Here is a 22,424-nt window from a genome sequence, read left to right as displayed (position 1 = left end):
TATACCTAACCATTTTTGATAGATCTAGCGTATTGGGGTCTGTCATAGCTTCCATGGTGGAAAGCCATGTCGGCATTTTCATGTAGTGTTTTGCTTTAATTTTGTTCCAGACCTGTATTAGTGCTTCTCTGATATAATGTGTATGGAAGTATTTTTGTTTCTTTTTGCTCTCTTCCCATAGGTAAAAGTGCCATCCTGTTTGCAGGTCATGGCCTTCTATTGCTAATATTCTTCTGTTTTTTAAATTTATCCAGTCTTTGATCCAATTTAGTGCTGCTGCATTATAGTAGAGTTCCCAGTCAGGTAGCCCCATACCACCTCTGCTTCTGTCGTCTTGTAATGCTTTCAGTTTTATCCTAGCTTTTTTCCCTTGCCAGATGAATTTTAGTATTATTTTGTTCAGTTCAGTAAAGAATTTTTTCTCTAGTTTTATGGGGATAATTTGAAATAAATATAGGACTCTTGGTAGTATGTTCATTTTTATAGTTGCTATTTTTCCTAATAGAGATAATTGTAATTTCCCCCATAGTTCTAAATCTTTTTTTATTTGTTGCACTAATTTTGTGTAGTTATTTTCTTTTATGGTTGAGCACTTTGCTCTTAGCCATATTCCTAAGTATTTGACTTTTTTTACTACCTGGAGTCCTATTATTTTTTCTAATCCTTTATTCTGTTCTTCCTTCAGATTTTTGTTTATTATTTTGGTCTTTTCTCTATTAATTTTTAATCCTGCCACATCTCCATATTTTCCTAGTTCTTGCATTAACCTATTCCCTGTTTCTAATGGATCTTCTATAATAAATACTAAGTCATCTGCAAAGGCCTGTATTTTGTATTCTTCATTTTAAATTTTGGTTCCTCTTATTTCCTGTTTTTTTCTAATTTGTATAAGAAGGCTTTCTATCGTCAGAATAAAAAGCAGAGGTGATAGTGGGCAGCCCTGTCTCACTCCTTTCGTTATTTCAAAAGACTCTGTATTCTCCCCATTCAATTGTATGTTTGCCTTTTGGGTGGAGTATATTGTTTCTTTTAATTTTTCAAATTTATTTCCTAGATTCATATTTTTAATTTGTTGTTTCATATATTGCCAATTTAAATTATCGAATGCCTTCTGTGCATCCAGGAATACAAGTGCCACTTGTTTCTCTGTATGCACCTCATAATACTCCAAGATATTAGCTATTATTCTGGTATCATTTCTAATTTGTCTTGTTGGGAGAAATCCATTTTGATCTGGATGTATGTAGTCATTTAGTAATCTTTTTAGTCTTTCCGCCATTATTGTTGCAAATATTTTATAGTCAGCATTCAGCAGCAAGAGTGGTTTGTAATTTTGAATTTGGTTTTGGTCTGTACCTTCTTTAAATATTAACGTGATGTATGCTTCCCTCCATGAGTTCGGTATTTTTGCTTTCATCAATGTTTCGTTATACATCTCCAGCATTAGGGGTTCTATTGATTCATTCAGATCGTCTATTATTTTGTACCATTCTGCTGGGAATCCATCTGGGCTTGGTGTTTTATTATTTTTCTGTTTTTGAATTGCCTGTTTCAGTTCAATTTTTGTTATTTGTTTTGTTGACATTTCTTTCATCTCTTCCAATATTACTGGAGTTTCTTCTCCGTTTAAACATTCTTGTATTTGTTTGTCATCTATTTGTTCCCCCTTGTATAACTTCTCAAAATATTTGTGTACAATCTTTTTCTTTCCTTCCATTGTGTGATGTAATTCACCCGTTACCTCTTGGAGTTGATATATTAGTCTTTTTTCTCTTTCTTTTCTCAATCAATAAGATAGCAACCTTCCTGGTTTATTTGCTTGCTCAAAAATTTTTTGCTTCATTAATTTTAAGTTTTTTACTATTTCTTCCTGGACTAGTATGTTTAATTTGTGTTTTGCTAGCATCCAATCTTTTCTAATTTTGTCACTTTGTGGTTTGTTTTGGAGTTCTTTTTCTAGGTTTTCAATTTCCTTCTCTAATACTTTCTGTTGTGCCCATTTTTTTTAATTTCTTTTTGCTGAATAAGCTATAATGATTCCTCGTATGTAGGCTTTCATAGTATCCCATAGGTTTTGTATTGATGTCTGTTCTTTTGTGTTTTCTTTAAAAAATAGTTCCAACTCACTCTTACATTTTTGGATAAATTCTTTTTCTTTTAATATTTGCAGATTTAATGTCCATCTTCATCTAGTTTTTTTTCCTCCTTTCCAGATTATTTTAATGGGATTATGGTCTGCCCAGGTGTTTGGTAGTATTTCAATTTTATGTACTTCTGCCCCAATTTCCCTATTCATCCATCCTATGTCGATCCGTGACCAAGATTGGTGTGGGTTTGAGTAAAAGGTAAATAGTTTTTTATTTGGTTCCATTTTTCTCCAGATGTCTATCAGATTTAGCTCTTCCATCATCTCCATACACGTTGTTGGTAATACTTTTTTTTTTGCTTTTGGTTTTTTTTGTCACTTACATAGTCTTTTTTGCTATCTACTATACAGTGGTGGGTTTCTGCCGTATCGCACCGGATCGCACGATCTGGTTGGCCAATGAACCCGGAAGTAAGTTTCCTGCCCCGCCCCTGTCACGGGACGGCGCTTGCCTGCGCTCCACCAGCTCGGGCGCGACCGGAGAAGTTTCTCTTCTCAGAAATGTCTTCAGTGGAGCGGTGGCAGCCTGCGTCCCTTTCAGGAGCTCCACTGAGGAAACTTCTCCGGTCGTGCCCAAGCTGGTTCATGCTGCAGAGACGAAATGCCAGCCTTCGTGTTGCAAAGCTCACCTGCCTCCCCTTCGCACCTCTTGCAGCTGCCAGCTGCTCAGGAAAGGCGGGAGGCTTCAGCTGGCCAACTTGTGTAAGACAAGACAGGCAAGCTGGTGGGTGCGTGACTCTGCCCAGGACAACATAGAAGGTGCAGAATCAGCTCTGTCTGAAGGCGAGAAGGCTTGGAGCCACCACCACCCCTGCTTGCCCACCAGCCGAAGCGTCCTGGGAGGTTTTGGCTGATGGGTGCGCGGGGGGAGGTCCAAGTTTTTTGCCTTCAGGCAGAGCTGATTTGCCCCTTCTACGTTTTCTCCGGCAGAGTCACGCGCCCACCTGCCTGCCTGTCTTATCTTACACAAGTTGGCTGAAGCGGCTTCTCTCTCCTCCTCATCCTGCCAGCCGAAGGAAAAGCCCCGGGGAGACGGGCTCCGCGCGCTGCTCTGCCGGGCTGCCGCAGCCGATCGTCTGCTAACCCCTAAAGAAGAGGATCCACCACCGCTTCTTCTTTAGGGGTCAGCGGAGGATCGGCTGCAGCAGCCCGGCAGAGCAGCGCGCGGAACCCGTCTCCCCGGGGCTTTTCCTTTGGCTGGCAGGAGGAGGAGAGAGAAGCCGCTTTGGCCAACTTGTGTAAGATAAGACAGGCAGGCGGGTGGGCGCGTGATTCTGCCGGAGAAAATGTAAAAGGCATGGTCATGTGCCCATCCACCTGCCCGTCTTATCTTACACAAGTTGGCCGAAGCGGCTTCTCTCTTCTCTTCGTCCTGATTCCAACTGCTTCTTTGCTGGCTGTCAGTTAATGCTGCCTATCTCGTCTTTCTATTTGATTTCCACTCTTTGCCTCTCCTCAGTTTCACCTGCCCTCTTCTCCCAATAAAGCATCCAGATCCACGCCAGGCTCCCTTTCATTGGAGGAGAATAGGGGGGCTTAGCTGCTTCTCCAGCTGCACACAGACCCACGTGCAATGGGGACGGAAGAAAGGTGGAATTCCACCAGGCTAATCACAAACCCACAAATACGGGAATTTATTTTAAAAAGAATACAGCATTTTCCAATTAGCAGTGCTAAATATAAAATACCATGGTATCTACTCTTTGGAACCATTAATTCCCTGAGTAATTAAATTGGCCAGATCTGTTGAGATGCTTCCCCTCCTTCTCCTCTGGATTCCTCCTCCAAAGGATCTAAGATTAATGGATCCATATCGGGACCCCCATACCTGCCATGGCTGCAGTCTTGGAGACCCCAACCTCTTTTTATCCACCTTCCTTCCCCTCCTCGATCTGGAGGAATAGGCAGCAGTCAGGACCTGGGCCAGAGTCTTTATGAGACTGTAATGGTGATAGTAATTTTGGGCCTTTCCTCTGTCCCTTTTCCCCTCATTCTCCAGTGGGGCTTTCTGGGTGCATCTTCTGCGGCCTTTGACAGAAAAGACATTCTTTGAAAGAGAACAATGAAAATAATGATCTTGAAACTTTTCTTCCAGAAAGAAATATGGTTTAAAGGCAGAATCTTTTGACCTTTCTTTTGCCAGATAACCAAAGTTCCAAATACTATGGATGTATTTGAGAAGTCTGCGCTTGTTTATTTGATATGCTTTAAAACTTGCGAGGATCCAGACTTTCCCCTCAATGGGTCCTGGCAGATGCATAAGTGTTAAATGGAAAGGAAGAATTCTCTCCCAAATGTTTTCAAATTCCATCAAGTGAACAAAGATGTTGACTTGTCTCCACTTAGAGAGAGAATCTCTGAGGTATGCAGTATATCCAGTCTTTGAGAATCGTTGTGATATAACCACACAAATTTCATTCCTGACAAGCACAGGAGGGAAACTCCTCATGAAATTCTCTCCATTTTCTGTGTCTGAAGCAAAGAGGCCAATCAGGGTCCATCTGAAGTGGAGGAGCAGCTGGACAATTGCTGGGTAATGGAATCCTCCTTTGGGGACCATCTGGTGGAAAAAGGGGAATCGACTTTTATCACTGAGAGCCTCTGAAGCTGTTGCAAGATTGATCTGGAAAAGGAATTGAAAGGATTAGAGCCGTGATGGGGAACCTGTGGCATGCAGAGCGTCCTTTCCTGGCACACCTGTTAGATATTAACATATATCGGGATAAGTCTTCCCTCTGGTCCGCTCCTACAGCGGGAAACAGGTATCCCTCTGATTGGTCGAGGGGCGTGCCCAATCCCTATAAAAGGGGAACCCTCCGACCACAGAGCAAGCTGGATCACTACTACTACTAATAAATGAGCTGATAAGTTACTTCGTGTCCGCAGTCTGTCTCTCGTTGCCCAGATCTAACATTGGCGACGAAGGTGGGATTGAGAGACAGATAGGACGAAGAACGCTACCTCAAGAATCTCCGGATTTGATCCAGCCCAGGAATTCGGCAGTAATTCCGGCAGCCATCTCAGATCACCGCAGCGCGGCAAATTCAAACCGAGAAGATGGCGATGCATGCTTCCCCCGCTCCTTTCGACCCAGCAAACGACGAATGGGAAGCCTTCATGATTCGCTTCGAGTGTTTTCTCGAAGCAAACGAGTACACGGGGATCACCGATGCAAGGAAGAAAAACATCTTCCTCGGCTACTGCGGAAAGGAAGTCTTCAATACGGCCAGAGACCTCACCGCACCTACTCCAATACAAGCAGTCTCATGGGCGACGCTGCAACAAACCTTGCAAACGCATTACGCGCCAAAACCTTCCCGCCATGTCTGCCGAAAAGAATTCAACATGAGGACTCAGAGGGCGGGAGAATCCATTAATCAATATGTTGCAGCCCTACGAAAAGCAGCAGCCCACTGCGAATACAGGGATTTGGAAGAGCATATCTTAGAGCAGCTCATCTGTGGGATAAGAGACATTTCTTTGCAAAAGAAGCTGTTAGCAAACCCGAATTTAACCCTACAATCAGCATTGAACGAAGCAAGAGCGTCAGAATCAGCGGAGAAATCATCGGTGACCATACAACGAGGGGCCAGCGTAAGCCAGCCAGCACCGAGACAAACCAGAGTCCACTACGAGGACACAAGCCCCGACTACGAGAATCCCGAGTTCGAGGACAGTCACCTGATGCAGAGCAGTCACTTGAGGCCTGGGGGGAGACCCGGATCCCGTTTGCCGCCCTGCGCAAGCTGCGGAGGGAATCACCCCAGGTCTACTTGCAGGTTCAGGAACGTTGTTTGTTCGCACTGCAACAAACTTGGGCACATCGCACAAGTGTGCCGGAGCGGAGTCCCCGCCTCACGGCAGCCACCCATGTACCGCCAACAGAAGCCCAACCCAGGGGCTTGGCGAAATCAAAAAGGGCGCCCAGAGAGAAATCCACAAGTGTTTACACAGAGAGAAAATTTCCAAAGAGCTGAACGAGCGTATTCCCAGAGAGATTACTCACAAGGAAGTGAGCGAGCGTATCCCCAGAGAGAATACACACAGAGAGCTGAAAGAGCGTTCTACCAAGACGCTCAACGAGAGTATTTTCAGGATGTTGACGATGAGATAGAGTTGACCCAGAGAGAGGAGTTGCGAACGTATCTCACCACGATACATCAGGTCCGCCCTAAGCGGCCCAAAAGGCTGAAAGTCACAGTCCTTTTGGAAGGCTCACCCTGCGAGCTAGAAGTTGACACAGGATCAACCCTGACGATCATTTCATGGGCATCCATGAAACAGGCTATCCCTAGCCTCCGAAAGAGCCAACTGCGTGCTCCAGACGTCCTGCTACGAGACTACCAGCGGAACCAAGTCCCCATCGTGGGCCAAGGCACATTCCTCATCCGTTTCAAGGACATCGAAGCCCAGCTGCCCGTGACCATCGCCAGCGCGCCGTTGCAGAACCTTCTGGGGCTTGACTGGTTTGAAGCCCTGGGATTAGAAGTCACCGGAATCAACGCCGTGAGAAACAGCAGCGCTGAACAGATTTTTAAGGAGTTCGAGGATGTGTTCAGCCCCGGTCTTGGTAAGTATGTGGGCAAACCAATATCCTTTAATTTAGACCCCAATGTGGCGCCAATCCGACTTAAACCAAGACGAGTGCCTTTTGCACTCCGCCCAAAAATAGATAAGGAGATAGATAAGTTAGTGGAACAAGGGATCCTTGAGCCGGTAGATCACGCGCGCTGGGAAACACCTATCGTGACCCCAGTCAAACCAGACGGATCAGTCCGCATCTGCGCAGACTATAAATGCACAATTAATGTCGCGCTACAACAGAGCGCATATCCTGTGCCCGTAGTACAGCACCTATTGCACTTGTTGGGGCCGGGAAAAGTTTTCGCTAAGTTAGACATGGCACAAGCTTACCAGCAACTGCCAGTTGATAGTGCCACAGCGGAGGCCCAGACTATAGTGACGCATAGAGGAGCTTTTAAATGCAACCGGCTACAATTCGGCGTGAGTATTGCTCCAGGATTGTTCCAGAGCGTCATGGAACGACTGTTGCAAGGGATACCGGGAGTCGTCCCATATTTTGATGACATCTTGGTGTCCGCTGCAAACGAGGAGCAACTAAACAAAAGAGTCAGATCTGTTTTGGCCAGAATCAGAGAAAAGGGTCTCCGCCTTAAAAAGGAAAAATGCCAAATTAACGTGCCTAGCGTAGAATTCCTGGGTTATAGAATTGATGGTCAGGGAATTCACCCTACTTCAAAGAAAATTAAGGCGATCCAGGACGCCCCCACACCACGAAATCAGACCGAGTTGCAGGCCTTCCTCGGACTACTTAACTTCTACAGCGTTTTTCTGAGACAGAAGGCGACCGTTGCTGAGCCACTACACCGTTTACTCCAGAGGAACGCACCATGGAGGTGGGGACAAGCCGAAGCTGCAGCATTCGCCGGGGTAAAGCGCCTGCTCACCACTGACTCACTACTTGTTCAATACAGTCAGACTCTACCGCTGGTATTGACCTGCGACGCATCGCCCTTCGGAGTTGGAGCAGTCCTCAGCCACAGGATGCCCGACGGAAAAGAAGCACCCATTGCTTTCTACTCCAGAACTCTTTCATCGGCCGAAAGGAACTACAGCCAAATGGACAGAGAAGCGCTGGCTGCCGTAGCTGGTGTGAAACGTTTCCATGAATACCTCTATGGCCGCGACTTTGAACTGATCACAGATCACAAACCGCTGTTGGGACTTTTGGCGGGAAACCGCCCCACTCCGGTCTCCCTTTCTCCACGCATGACCAGGTGGACTGTTTTCCTGGCTGCGTACTCCTACAAGTTAATTCATCGACCGGGCTCCACTTTAGGACACGCAGACGCGCTCAGCCGTTGCCCATTACCAGACATTTTGCCAGACCCCACTCCAGAAGTACCGGTATTGCTCATTGACTGTTTGGATTCGGGACCGGTTTCTTCCTACGATGTTGCAAGGTTCTCCTCTAAAGACAATTTAATAAAGCAAGTGCAAACTTGGGTATGGAGGGGGTGGCCGAAGGGAAATGTGGGCCCGGAATTCAAAATGTTTTGGTCAAAACGGGACGAACTCTCAGTATTACAGGGATGTTTGTTGTGGGGGGATCGAGTTGTTATTCCTTATGCTCTACGAAAAAATGTATTAGATGCTTTGCATATGGGTCACCCGGGGATCGTGAGAATGAAAGCGTTAGCGAGAAGTTACGTGTGGTGGCCAAACATGGACAAAGAAATAGAGGAGTGGGTGGCCACTTGCGACCCATGCCAGGAGTCGAGACCAGCACCCCCGGAAGCGCCCGCCACAGAATGGGAGAAACCCAAGGCACCCTGGTCACGTATACACATTGATTTTGCAGGGCCATTCCAGGGTCAAACCTTCCTCATAGTTGTAGATGCTTATTCTAAATGGCTAGATGTAGTCCTAATGACGTCAACCACGGCAGAGGCAGTCATAAAGGTTCTTCGGCGGCTCTTCGCCACCCATGGTCTACCAGATCTTCTAGTATCCGATAACGGGCCCCAATTCACGGCCATGCAGTTTGAAACATTTTTAGCGGGGTTGGGAATCAGGCATGCCCTCATCGCGCCATTCCATCCAGCATCCAACGGTCAGGCAGAGAGAATGGTGCGATTCGCGAAAGAGGCCCTCGCTAGGATGGGTCCAGGTGATTGGCAAACACGCATTGACCATTACCTCCTCATTCAACACATTACCCCGAGCGCAACGACGGGAAGGAGCCCCGCTGAACTACTCATGGGTCGCCGCCTACGGTCTCACCTGGACCGGCTCCACCCGAATTACTCTGCCACGGCTCCCCCAGACTCTACAAGTAAGGTCCGGTCTTTCAGAGTAGGGGACTCAGTATATGCTCACAACTACACAGGGGGGACATTATGGATGCCGGCAAAGGTCATTGGCATCACGGGTCCTCGATCGTATTTGCTGGAGCTAGAAGATGGGCGGAATTGGAAAAGGCACATCGATCAACTTCGAGGTCGCCTTGCACACTCCAACATTAGAAATGAAGACGAAAGTTTCCTGTCTGCAGAGAGCCAACCGCAGGAAAACTCCATCGCAGGGAACAACGACACCGGCGAGCTAAGCGTGGAACAGGACAACACGCACACAGCTGAGCAACCCCCAGTCAACGCAGCCGAACAAGCTCCTGAATGCCCGAGCAACGAAAGCGCAAGACCTCCAGAACGGGAAATAGGAAAAGCACCCGATCCTGCAACTACGTCAAACCAACACGCACCCAGTCCTGCAAACACTTCAACCCAACCTGAACTACGACGTTCCTCCCGAGCAAGACAAACACCCACCTACCTAAAGGACTATGTCACCTACCGTAACGTCCCATCTAGGAGGGGAGGGGTGTTAGATATTAACATATATCGGGATAAGTCTTCCCTCTGGTCCGCTCCTACAGCGGGAAACAGGTATCCCTCTGATTGGTCGAGGGGCGTGCCCAATCCCTATAAAAGGGGAACCCTCCGACCACAGAGCAAGCTGGATCACTACTACTACTAATAAATGAGCTGATAAGTTACTTCGTGTCCGCAGTCTGTCTCTCGTTGCCCAGATCTAACAACACCAGCCGCCCCAGTCCAGCTCTACTAGCATCCACATGCAGACGCACCTCCTGCCGGCCAGCTGGTTTTCGGGCCTTTGTGGAGGGCCAGGGCGGGGGAAGCGTGAGTATGCAGTGGGAGGGGGCACTCACATTGCGCAGGAAACTCCGGAGGGCTGGAAGGGAGTGTGAATGGCCTGCCCCCCCGCCCCCCCAGTGCATCCTGGCTCAGTTGGAGGCTTCCTTCAGCCTTCAAACAGTTGCAGGTTTTTTTTGGGGGGGGGGGTTGCTTTCAGGTTGCTGCAGGAGGCTTTCCAGGGCCAAAATGGGGCATGGAAAGCACAGGGTCCCCCCCCCCCCCGTTATTTCCGAATTGTGAGCTCTTAGGAAATAATCCCCTCCTTGTGGGTTGCTAACAGTGGTGGGTTTCAAAATTGCCAAGGGCCAGGGCGAGGGATGCGTGAGTATGCAGTGTGTGTGTGTGTGTGTGTGTGTGTGTGTGTGTGTGTGTGTGTGTGTGCTCACATTGTGCAGGAAACTCCACTGGGCTGGAAATGAATGGTCTGGGCCTCCAGTGCTTTCTCGCTCAGTTGGAGGCCTCCTTCAGTCTTCAAAGAGTTGCACGGGTTTTATTTTTCATTTTTGCTTCCAGGTTGGTGCAGGAGGCTTTCCAGGGCCAAAATGGGGTGCAGAAAGCACAGGGTTTTTTTTCCCATTTTGGCCCTGGAAAGCCTCCTGCACCAACCTGGAAGCAAAAAACCCCAAACAAGCCCTGCAACTGTTTGAAGGCTGAAGGAAGCCTCCAACTGAGCCAGGAAGCCCTGGAGAGCCAGGCCATTCACACTCACTTCCAGCCCACCAGAGTTTTCTGCCCCAGGGCAGAAATGAAAACCTGTCCTGTGAAGCCCACTGCCACTTGGCCGGAGGAGGAGGACGACACGAAGAAGAAGAGGAGGAGGAGAATGGTGAGACTTTGCAGGAGCCGGCAGGGAGCAGGTCAGGTGGGGCTGGCTGGCTGGCTGGGGAGGGGGCAATCATGGAGCTTAGGTGGTAGCAGCCTGCATGCCCCAACTGTGCTGGGGAGGAAATAAGAGGCCCTGCTTGAATGGGGATGAAAGTACACACAGACACACTGCCTCCCTGCTCAGGTGTCGGCCACACCAGTTTGGGTGCCCTGGCTGAAGCACGCTTTCTCTGACACACACACACACACAAACACACACACAGATTACCCTCTTACCCTCCCTGCCTCTGTCTGACCCCATTTGCATGCTCAGCTGTCGCCCACACCATTGGCAGCAGTTTGGGTGCCTTGGCTGAAGTATGCTTTCTCTGCCAAAAACACTTGGATTGCCTGTCTCTGTCTGGCCCCATTTGCTGCTCCTTGGGACAAAGAAGCCTCATTAAGTAGCTAAGTGGAAAGTAGTTGGGGGGAGGGGAGGAGCAGGAGACCTGCAGGTAACCACTTTCCCCACCCCCCCACCCACCCCCGAGAATGAAAGTTTCTGGATCCCTGACTCTGCAAAAGAAGATGGGTGCCTGAATCTGCAGAATATTATAGCACCCAGGAGCATCCATTCTCGGCACAAAAAGCATTTCCCAGGGAACTCTCCTCTCCCTTCTTCAAAGGCAAAGAAGCCGAGAAACAAGAGAGGAGACAGAGGTTTGGAAAGTAAGTGAGTCTTTGTTGCAGGAAGGTTGGGGTGGCCTTGAGGGTCTCTTCTATCACTGGGACCCCCATGGCCTTCCCTACCCTGAGATACAATACAATAGCAGAGTTGGAAGGACCTTCGAGGTCTTCTAGTCCAACCCCCTACCCAGGCAGGAAACCCTATACCGTTTCAGACCAATGGCTATCCAACATCTTCTTAAAGACTTCCAGTGTTGGGGCATTCACAACTTCTGGAGGCAAGCTGTTCCACTTATTAATTGTTCTAACTGTCAGGAAGTTTCTCCTCAGTTCTAAGTTGCTTCTCTCCTTAATTAGTTTCCAGCCATTGCTTCTTGTTCTACCCTCAGGTGCCTTGGGAAATATTTTGACTCCCTCTTCTTTGTGGCAACCCCTGAGTTATTGGAACGCTGCTATCATGTCTCCCCTAGTCCTTCTTTCTATTAAACTAGACATGCCCAGTTCCTGCAACCGTTCTTCATATGTTTTAGTCTCCAGTCCTAAAATCATCTTTGTTGCTCTCCTCTGCACTCTTTCTAGAGTCTCCACATCTTTTTACATGGTGGCGACCAGAACTGAATGCTGTATTCCAAGTGTGGCCTTACCAAGGCATTATAAAGTGGTATTAATCTTGATTCTATCTCTCTGTTGATGCAGCCTAGAACTGTGTTGGCTTTTTTGGCAGCTGCTGCACACTGCTGGCTCATATTTAAATGGTTGTCCACTAAGACTCCAAGATCCCTTTCACAGTTACTACTACTGAGCAAGGTACCACCTATACTGTACCTGTGCATTTCGTTTTTGTTGCCTAAAAGTAGAACCTTACTCTTTTCACCATTGAATTTCATTTTATTAGATAGTGCCCAATGTTCAAGTTTGTCAAGATCCTTCTGCATCTTTAGCCTATCTTCTGCAGTGTTTGCTATTCCTGCCAGCTTGGTGTCATGTGCAAATTTGATGAGTTCCCCATTTATTCCCTCATCCAAATCATTGATGAAGATGTTGAAGAGTACTGGGCCGAAAACAGAGCCTTGGGGTACTCCACTGCATACCTCCCTCCATGTAGATGCAGTTCCATTGAGGACTACACTTTGAGTGCGGTTGGTCAGCCAGTTACGAATCCATCTGGTGGTGGTCATGGGCACATTGGTATCCTTGAATTCTGAGCTCTTAGGAAAGTATCCCCTCCTTGTGGGTTGCAAAACAGCTGTTTCCAGTGGGGGGAAAAGGACAAAGCAATTGGGGAAATAGTTTCCTTTGCTATATTTCCAGTCTGAATTAGACCATGGCAGGGTCCCTACAGAAGAGATCTTTCAAGGATCATTATATATTAATAAAAAAGCAACTAACTTAGCTCTGCTCTTAAATGCTAAAGCTGTTGCATATAAAAAACAGAGGAGCTCTCATCAACTACCAAAGCCATCATTTTGACAGTTTTGCTGTCCTGTAGTCTGTCCCCATGAAATGCAAGCATGGAATAAACTGAGCCTGGTTTGTTCTCAGTCTTTTCAGTGGCCACAAACTACTAGGAAAAGTGGCATTTGATCACAAGGCAAGGAATATTTCCCCTTTTGAATTGGAGCATCCAAGAAGGGACAGGAAAGACCAAGAAAAAGATGGAAAGAGGAGAAGAGAGCAAGGAAGTAAAAAGAAGGAAAGAGGGGAAGGAAGAATGAAGAGGGAAGGAAAAAGAAGGGAAGGAAGGAGATTATAAGGAGAGAGAGTAAGGGTGTGAGGTAAATTCTGCCTTAGCACTTGATCACCAGCAGCCCTGCTGTCTTTTACCATCCCCTTGTCCTCTCCTCCTGACCTCTCCTGGTGGTCTCCCATCCTATCATTGAGTATGCTTTGGTTACAAAGCTAGGTCTCGTAAGGAGAGAGAATGGGCCTCCCTCTGACCCACATACTTTGCCCTCCTGCACTCACCATGGGAAACCAAGGAGAGTGAGCACAGCAGCAGTGGGAGCTGGCCATGCCCACCATATCCTCCAAAGTCAACCACAATGGGGCCCTCATTGAAATTGAGTTTGACACCCTTGGACTAACAGATGACCTGAGTGTTGCATGTGTTGCTCTCAAACTTACAACGTATGAGTCAAGGTTAGAAAAATTATCAGCTTGCATTCAACAGCAAAAGTCACATTAATCAAAAGCATGCCAAAGGCAAATGTTTACCTTTCAATAAAAAGGTGTTTGTATCATTGAAAGCATTGTTATTGGGGTGGGGGGTGTTTTCAGAGAAAAGACGTTAATCATGTATGAATTGTTTTTTCTAAACTAAAACCTCATTATTCAGGTTAAATTGCCGTGTTGGCACTCCGAGATAAATAAGTGGGTTTTGGGTTGCAGTTTGGGCATTCGGTCGCTAAAAGTTTTGCCATCACTGCATTAGAGCATACACAGAGTGGAACCTAATTCAGCTTTTGTTAAATTGCTGTTGAGAGAAGCTCCATTGTAACCTAAGATGCCAACTACATAGATAAAACTTCTAGGTGAATTACCAAGCTTAACCGAGCAAAGTAACTTCTTGTGAAAAATAGAATGTGGATTCTGCCAAATAGCCTTGCTTGTAACTTGAAATGTGTGTTCAGAATTCCCCAGCAAAGCTCTGAGTTATCCGCCAGAAAATGTATTTCATTTCCCTTCTAAAGTCTGTTGTTTTCAGAGCACTAAAATCATGAAATCAGTGTGATCTCAAATTATGTTTCCATAGCAATGACGTTCTGTGCAAGCTGTGTGAGCTGTAAGATGTTTGGAAAGGTTTTTGGCGTGTGCCTGTTTTTCTCTCTCTGCCTACTCTTTTAAGGTGGGAAACAAAAAGGTCATCCAGTCTTTTGCTTTCTGCAGAAATAAAAGCTGATAATCCATAGCTTCGTCTTCAGAGTTTCACTGGACTTATCAGATTCTGAGCTGCATTCAAAAACCTTACACAATGAAGAATGCTGTGTTATATTTGGGGTCAGATCAAGTCCACAATATTAGATTTTAATAAACCCAACCTTGTTCTCATGAAAGCATCAGAATCATTTGTTAATTAGACATTGTTTAAAATTTTAAAGACAGAATATTAGCAAGATTGTATTATAAAAGTGGAAAATAATTAATAAATTAAAAAACTATAAACATACTCCTCGGAGGCTGTGATTGGGTTGGTTCTGCTGGTGGTTTCTCTCTGAAGCCCCAAACATCAGATTGATGTAAGAACATGGGGGAAACCTTGGCCTCATATACTTCAATAATTGGGGCTGAGGAAGCTGGAGAGCTATGAGGTTTTCTTTTAAGCACCACTTTCACTCATGTCTTTGATCTAACTGAGCTCCTTTGATGATGAGGGAGACAAGATTCAGTCTCAGAGAAAACAACCCCATGTAAGGAAAAGTGTCACTTGCTCTATTGGCTGACCATCTATAGCTACGATGTCATTTCCCAAAGACCATAACTTTTGACCTTGATTTATCAATTATCAGATAATTATTATGACAAAAGAACCCAAGCCTTCCTCACAGGGTATACAATCCAATGTGTAAGTATGATAATATCACAGTGTAAATCAACATGTTCCAATAGGTATTTACCATGCTAAACATATGTACCCATAACAGAACTTATAACAAAATAAAAGGGTTGGAAAGGACCTTTGAGGTCCTCAAACTATGGCCCACAGGCCAGATATAGCCCAATGAAGGCATTAATCTGGCCCACGTGGGACCATGAGGCTGCCCTGCCTGAATCACCCCACCCACCCTCCAGTCCCCACCCACCAGCTGAGCACAGGCCTTACCTTTGCAAGCCCCACGGACTGAAGCTGCAAAGCAAGACCAAAGTTTTTGACCGGCACAGTACTTCTAGGGACTGGGGAAGCCAAAAACGGGATGCACAGAGGCCCCAGGAGGGGAAAATCGTGCCCTCTGCCTCAGCTTCTTAGCTCGGGCTGAGTGGAACACAGAGCCATGTCACCTTGAACGCGCACCTTTCACAATGCTCTTCCGGGTTTCTGGTGCGCATGTGCGTGTAACAATCAGCTGGTCTCTGGGTGTACAGTAGTGCCAGGAACTGGAAGAGCTGGTCTCCCGGTTTCTGCGAGTGCATGCGCACCAGCCAGCTGATTGTCATGTGGGTGTGTGCCAGAAACTGGAAGCGGAGCTGCCTGGTACACATGTATGCACTGGCATGTACACTGCGCTTCTCCTCTTCCAGATTGCGTCCCTGACAAGAGCACTTGGTGCTGAAAAGGGTCTCCATCCATGCACTATTCCAAGGGTGGTTTTTCCATGACATTATAAAGCGGCACCAATACTTCACGTGATTTGGATTCTCTCTTTCTGTTGATGCAGCCTAGGATTGCAATGGCTATTTTTGGCTGCTGTCACATATTGTTGGCTCACATTTGAGAGATTGTCCACTAAGAATTCAAGATCCCTCTCACAGTTCCTGCTATTAAATAAATAAATAAATAAAATTTATTTCTTAGCCGCACCCTCTCCCGAAGGACTCGGGGCGGCGTACAATAAAACACATAAAAACAATATGGACAATACACACACAAAATAAACGAATACGTGTACATGGAGGAGGTGGGAAGATGAATAAAGACAGTTAAAACACAATTTAAAATCCCCTAATAAAATTCCAAAAGTCACAAAATTAAAAAACCCGTCAGGAGCAGTGTGAACAAACTATGGTTGAGCCAGGCCAGCTACTTGAAATAGGTGGGTCTTGAGCTTTATCCGGAAGGCGCGGAGGTCAGAGGTAGTCCTAATATCCGGGGGAAGGTCATTCCACAGGGCTGGGCCCGCAACAGAGAAGGCTCTACTCCTAGACGCCGCCCCCCGACATTCTCTGGTGGACGGCACCTGGAGGAGTCCCTCTCTGTGCGAGCGAATTGGTCACAGGGATGTATGGGGCAGGATACGATCCCGCAAGTAGCTAGGTCCTGAGCCATGGAGCGCTTTAAAGATCGTAATCAAGACCTTGAAACGCACCCGGTAGACCACAGGGAGCCAGTGCAGCTCGCGCAGGAGAGGTGTCACATGGGAGTACCTTGTACTCCCCATAATTACCCGCGCGGCCGCGTTCTGGACCAACTGTAGTCTACGAGTGCATTTCAAGGGAAGCCCCATGTAGGGAGTGTTACAGTAGTCCAGGCGAGACGTCACCAGCGCATGAGTGACTGTGCGCAAGGCATCCCGGTCCAATAGGGGGCGCAATTGGCGCACCAGGCGAACCTGGTGGAACGCCCCCCTTGCCACGGCCGTCACATGGTCATCCATGGACAGCCGAGCATCCAGGAGGACGCCCAAATTGCGCGCCCGCTCCACCGGGGCAAGTTGTACGCCCCCGATGGCCAGAGATGGAATTAACTGGTTGAACCCGGGGGCCGGAACCCACAGCCACTCCGTCTTGGAGGGGTTGAGCTTGAGTCGGTTGTCATCCATCCAGACCCGTACGGCTTCCACACACCGGGACATCACTTCGACGGCCTCGTTGGGGTGGTTCGGGGTGGAGATGTACAGCTGAGTATCATCAGCGTACAGATGGTATCCCACCCCGAAACCACGGATGATCTCACCCAGCGGCTTCATATATGTGTTGAACAGGAGCGGCAAGAGGACCGACTCCTGTGGCACCCCACAGGTAAGGGGGCTCAGAGTCGACCTCTGCTCCCCTGTCAACACACGTTGCGTCCGGCCGGAAAGGTAGGAGCCGAACCACCGTAAAACGGTGCCCCCGACCCCCAACCCCTCCAGTCGGCGCAACGAGATACCATGGTCGATGGTATCAAAAGCCGCCGAGAGGTCTAATAGGACTAGGATAGAGGAACAACCCCTATCTCTGGCCCTCCAGAGATCATCCACCAACGCGACCAAGGCCGTCTCCATGCTGTGCCCAGGGCGGAAGCCGGACTGGCGCGGGTCTAGATAATCATTTTCCTCCAGATGCCGTGGAAACTGATAAGCCACCACACTCTCTACAATCTTCACCAGAAAGGGAAGGTTGGAGACAGGACGTTAATTGGCCAACTCCGTGGGGTCCAGGGAAGGCTTCTTGAGCAAGGGTCTCACCACCGCCTCTTTCAAGGCGGCTGGAAGGGACCCCTCACCCAGCGAAGCGTTCACTAGGCCCAGGAGCCAGTCGCGTGTAACCTCCCAGGATGCCAGTACAAGCCAGGAGGGACACGGGTCCAGTAAACATGTGGTAGGTCGCAGTCGTCCACGCACACTGTCCAAATCCTCGATGGCAACCAAGTCAAACTCCTCCCAGATAGGTCTCTCAAGACTCGCCACGGACGCCTCTACAGGACCACTGGAAGGGACCCAATCCTTCCGGATTTGAGCGATTTTATCCTGCAGATATTTCCCAAATTCCTCTGCCCTACCCTGTAAAGGGGCCTCCCGCGGCCTCTGAAATAGGAGGGAGCGGGACACCCGAAACAGGGCGGCAGGGCGGTTCTCTGCGGATGCAATGAGAGTGGCACAATATTGACGTTTGGCCACTCTCAATGCCACAAGGTACGTCCTTAAATGGGCTCGTACCTGTGTTCGGTCAAATTCGGAACGGGAGGATCTCCAACGACTCTCTAGGCATCTCTTGCGGCGCTTCATCACCCTTAGCTCCTCGGTAAACCAAGGGGCCAGGGTGGAGCGTTGCCGCCAGAGAGGCCGCAAAGGCGCCACCCGGTTCAAGGCCCCGGTAGTTGCATTGTTCCACGCGACCACCAGGTCCTCTACCCGAGGGCGGGTCAGGGCCGCAGAAGGTGGCCCAAGCTCCATCTGGAACCTCTCTGGTTCCATCAGGCGCCTGGGGCGGAACCATCTAGTATTTTCAGGTTCCGCCTCCCCGCAGCGGGGGGTAGGACCAGGGAAGTCAAGTCGGAGGAGTGAGTGGTCTGACCATGACAGGGGAGTGATGGTTAAGTCCCCTCCTCCCAGATCACTCAACCACTGGCCAGAGACAAAAACAAGGTCCAAGGTGTGACCTCCCTCGTGTGTCGGGCCCTGAATCAATTGAGTCAGGTCCATGGCTGTCATGGAGGCCATGAACTCCCGAACCCCCTCAGATGCTTCTCCCACCGATGGCAGGTTAAAGTCCCCCATCACTAAAAGTTTGGGGGTCTCAACCGCCACCGATGCGATCAGCTCGAGGAGTTCGGGCAGGGCCGCTGATGTATAGCGAGGAGCCAGGTATATTATCAGCAGGCCCAACTGTCTCCTAGGGCCCCATTTCACAACAAGGGATTCACAACCGGACGTCTGTGGCACAGTGGACTCCCTCGGCTCTAAGTCCTCCCGGATAATCACTGCTACCCCACCGCCCCTTCCCTGGGCCCGAGGCTGGTGAAATGCTCGATAACCTGGCGGGCACATTTCCACGAGGGGTAAACCTCCCTCATGGCCCAACCAGGTCTCCGTTATTCCTGCGAGGTCCGGCTCCCCCTCCGAGATTAGATCGTAAATGAGGGGGGCCTTGTTAACAACGGACCTCGCATTACATAGCACCAGCCTCAGGCCCTGGGTCTGGAGCTCCTGACCACCTAGCATGCGGGGGTTGGTGCAAGAGACCGGGTGTAACCAGCACCCACAGTCTCCCAACCGACTGCGAGTTTTCAATCTGTCCTCGTATCTGCCCCTCCCTACGACCGTTGGAATCAAAAGGCCCTGCACAGGAACGACATCCTCCCCCTCCTCCTCCCTACCTCTCCCTCTGCTCGTGACCACACCTAGTGACCTGGCTCTGTCCTCGCTCCTGACCTGACCCACCCAACCCCCAACCCCCAACCCCGGAACCCCTATACAATTTTAAAAAACAATTTACTAAAAAACCCCTAACTCTCCGCTTCCTCCACCTCTCGAGATTAATAAATCCGTCATCAAGGTGGGCCCTCGAAAGGGCGGAGGGCCACACCTGCGAGAGGGGGGACTCCCGCAGTAGGATGCGGTCTGCTCTTGAGTACATATAATGATGAAAAGAAAAATTCGCCAGGGCTTAGGAACTGTGCTGTGGATGTTCCAGCCAGAGTACCATGCTCCAGTCTAGTTTGAAGAAGTTAAAAAAGCCGTGCTCCAGTGAAAAAAGAATTGTCCAGTCCTAAATGAGGGGGGTGATGGTAGTAGGCTGGTCAGATGACAGACAATAGGTGGGGATAGTATAGTTAATGATGGTCAATGGTGGGGGTTGGTAGATGGTCAATGATGGTTAATGATGGATGGCGAGGGGTAGTCGAACTGTTATTGATAATGGGTAGGGGAAGATGGTCAGTCAGGCAATGGGGTCACAGAGGATGGGGGGTAATCCTCCAGGGCGCACACAGATGGAAACAGATGGAAACAGGGGCAAGTTGAAATGAATAGTCAGCAGTCAGCAGGGGGGGTAGATGGTAACAGACCAGGAGGCAGCTGGCAGCAGTGAATAACTCCTCTGCCCAGCCTGATGTTGGAGCCTCCTGCCCGTCTTCAGCAAGCCCCCCCCCCCTGTCTCTGAGTAGCCTCCTGAATCATAGCCCTCCTCCTACCAGGCCATTGGTATTTAGTTCTTACCATGGCCTGCATCTTGGTCCTTAGCACCCAAAACCACCATTTCAAACCCCAGCGCCATTCCTACCGGCCTCCAGCCTTCCTTTTCAGTTTCTGCGCCTCCCACGGTTCGCACAGTTAACAGCAGGCCGAGGAATTCGGCGTTCGGCGTTCCCAGCCGTCGCCGCCGGCGCTCGGGTCCTCGTCGCTCCAAAGTTGGCCTCTCCGCCCACCGCCGGCTCTGGCCCCGGTCCCAAGTCAGTTGCAGATTAAAAACTTCCAATTCCGGCACTGCCAGCACCAGCGCGTTCCCACACACTCCAGCAGCCATTTCCAGCCATTTCCAGCCATTTCCAGCCGTTCTGAGTCTTGCGCAGCCCTTACACCACTCCTCTGCTCTCCTCCGATTTCAAACGGCGCGCTCCGCCGATTTCAAACGGCGCGCTCCGCCGATTTCAAATGGCGTCTCGGACGGCTTCTCCCCTCAGCTGTTTACCGGCTCACTTCCCAGGCTTTTTTGTCGTCAAGCTACCCTGGGGACCCCCCACTTGGGTCGTAAAAAGATCCAGGGTAGCTGATTGATGGATACCCGGTCCCCCATGATGGAAAGGGGGGCCGGCAGCACCCCCTGTTCCCTTGAAGAGCTGCAGATCTACGGAGCTCTGTAGCAGACCACCATTTCCTCAGGAAGCTCCTCCTCGTTGGGCGGGGCTTCGAAGGGAGGCCGCATTGTTGCTGGAGCGCGGCGGGAACGGCGATGTCAACCCACCCCAATTTTCCAGGTATTGAGCCAGGTTTCACCTAATCTGTACCTGTTCATTTGGTTTTTCCAGCCTAAGTGTAAGATTTTACTTTTCTCTACATTGAGTTTCATTTTGTTAGATAGGCCCAGGGTTCAGGTCTATCTAGATCCATCTGGATCTTCAGCCTGTCTTCTGGGGTGTTAGCTATTCCTGCCAGTTTAGTGTCACCTGTAAATTTGATGATTTCCCCATTTCTCCCCTCACCCAAACCATTGATGAAGATGTTGAAGAGTACTGGGCCAAAAATGGAACCTTGGGGTCCCCCACTGCTTGTTTCCCTCCATGCAGATGTAGTTCCATTGAGGACCACAGGCTGAGTCCATCTGGGGGTGATGCTGTCTATCCCACATATATTTAGCTTACAAAGAAGTAGATGGTGGTTTACTTTGTCAAAGCCTTTCTAAAATCCAAGTACTCTATACTATGTGCACTGCATTTCGCTGGTCCACTAATTTAGTACTTTTTGTCAAAGAATTAAATCACATTTATTTATGATCTGTGTTTGGATCCTTCATTTGTTGAAGTAAGTTGTCAATATCTAGACTGATTAACAAGGATTCAAATATGCATCCTTCCCTTCCTCCTTAGTAAATATCAATCCTTCTTCTCATTGCTCCATTGAGCCCAAACCTCCCTCTCAAACAAGGGCTTGGATCAGTTGCAATAGTCTGAGCTCGATTTTGAGGGCAATCAATTTCCTATATAAAATATTTCTCTGTTAATTATGACAAATGCACTAACATCTAGAAAGCCAGCTAAATGTGTTTTACTTTGCTGATATAGATGAGAAATTTCAAGACAAATCTGTTAGCAATATTAGATTATTGACATGCAATATTTATTATAAAATCTATATAGCTGTTCACTACCTAAAACCTTTTGATTCTTCTGCAAGGAATGCATTTTTCTCAAGTTTAACTAAGAGGATCATGGCATAAATTTTAGCCACAATATATGCTAGTCTATTTGGCCTATAATTGCTAGAGTCCTTTTTATTCCACTTTTTGGACAGATAAAATGCTACTACTGCCAACTTCAATCTGACTGGATAGGGTAGACATTTTTATATGTGAAAATGAAGATGCTAATAGAGGCCCCAAACCATCTGGGATATTTTTTTTATCAGTTAGTTGGTAGAATGTCTTAAACAGGGAATGTATTGCTTGTATTTCAGGCCTTTTATGATTAATCTCAACATGAACATAATGGGGTGAAATATAGACATTTTTGCTAATATGGAGAAGACATGATTGCATCTATTGCTCACCCACCACCACCCACCCCTTACTTTACCAGAGGGGGAAAAACAAAGACAAACCTGTGGGACTTTGTAGGTGCCTCCTAATGTTGACATCTGGATGGAGATGTCCCTTCTAGCTCCATCAATAAGAGCCCGAAGGTTCTCCTTCCTTCCACAGCTGTAGTTGGGGACATTGGCTTCTCCAGTGGACAGAATGTCCAGCAAGACATCTGAAGTGTGGAAAGTGCTCAAATGGTTGTCATGGAGGTTGTAACCAAGTGTGAGATTGTGCAGGAACTGAGAATTCTTGTTGACCGTTTGAATGTTGAAAATGAATCCTAAGCTATATAAAAAATTATCATAACTCCTATTGTAAAAAAAATGTTATAATTAATAGCAACAACAAATACTTTTGTCATATATAATATATATAATCCTCCACAAGCCTACTAAGCCTTA

General features: G+C 48.1%; 1 protein-coding gene across 1 annotated transcript in view; it reads right to left on the bottom strand.

Annotated features, from left to right (window-relative positions):
* LOC309392824 (vomeronasal type-2 receptor 26-like) overlaps positions 1-22,144 on the bottom strand; it is a gene marked incomplete at both ends in the record, with an annotated part of 285,994 nt that extends 263,850 nt beyond the window's left edge. The window contains one exon of the transcript XR_014175500.1: positions 22,044-22,144. The remainder of the gene's footprint in view (positions 1-22,043) is intronic.
* Between the last annotated feature and the right edge of the window lie 280 nt (positions 22,145-22,424).

Source organism: Natrix helvetica (assembly GCF_964273705.1).
Source record: "Natrix helvetica genome assembly, chromosome: 5".
Taxonomy (NCBI): domain Eukaryota; kingdom Metazoa; phylum Chordata; class Lepidosauria; order Squamata; family Natricidae; genus Natrix; species Natrix helvetica.
This window is presented reverse-complemented; position numbering and strand designations above follow the sequence as displayed.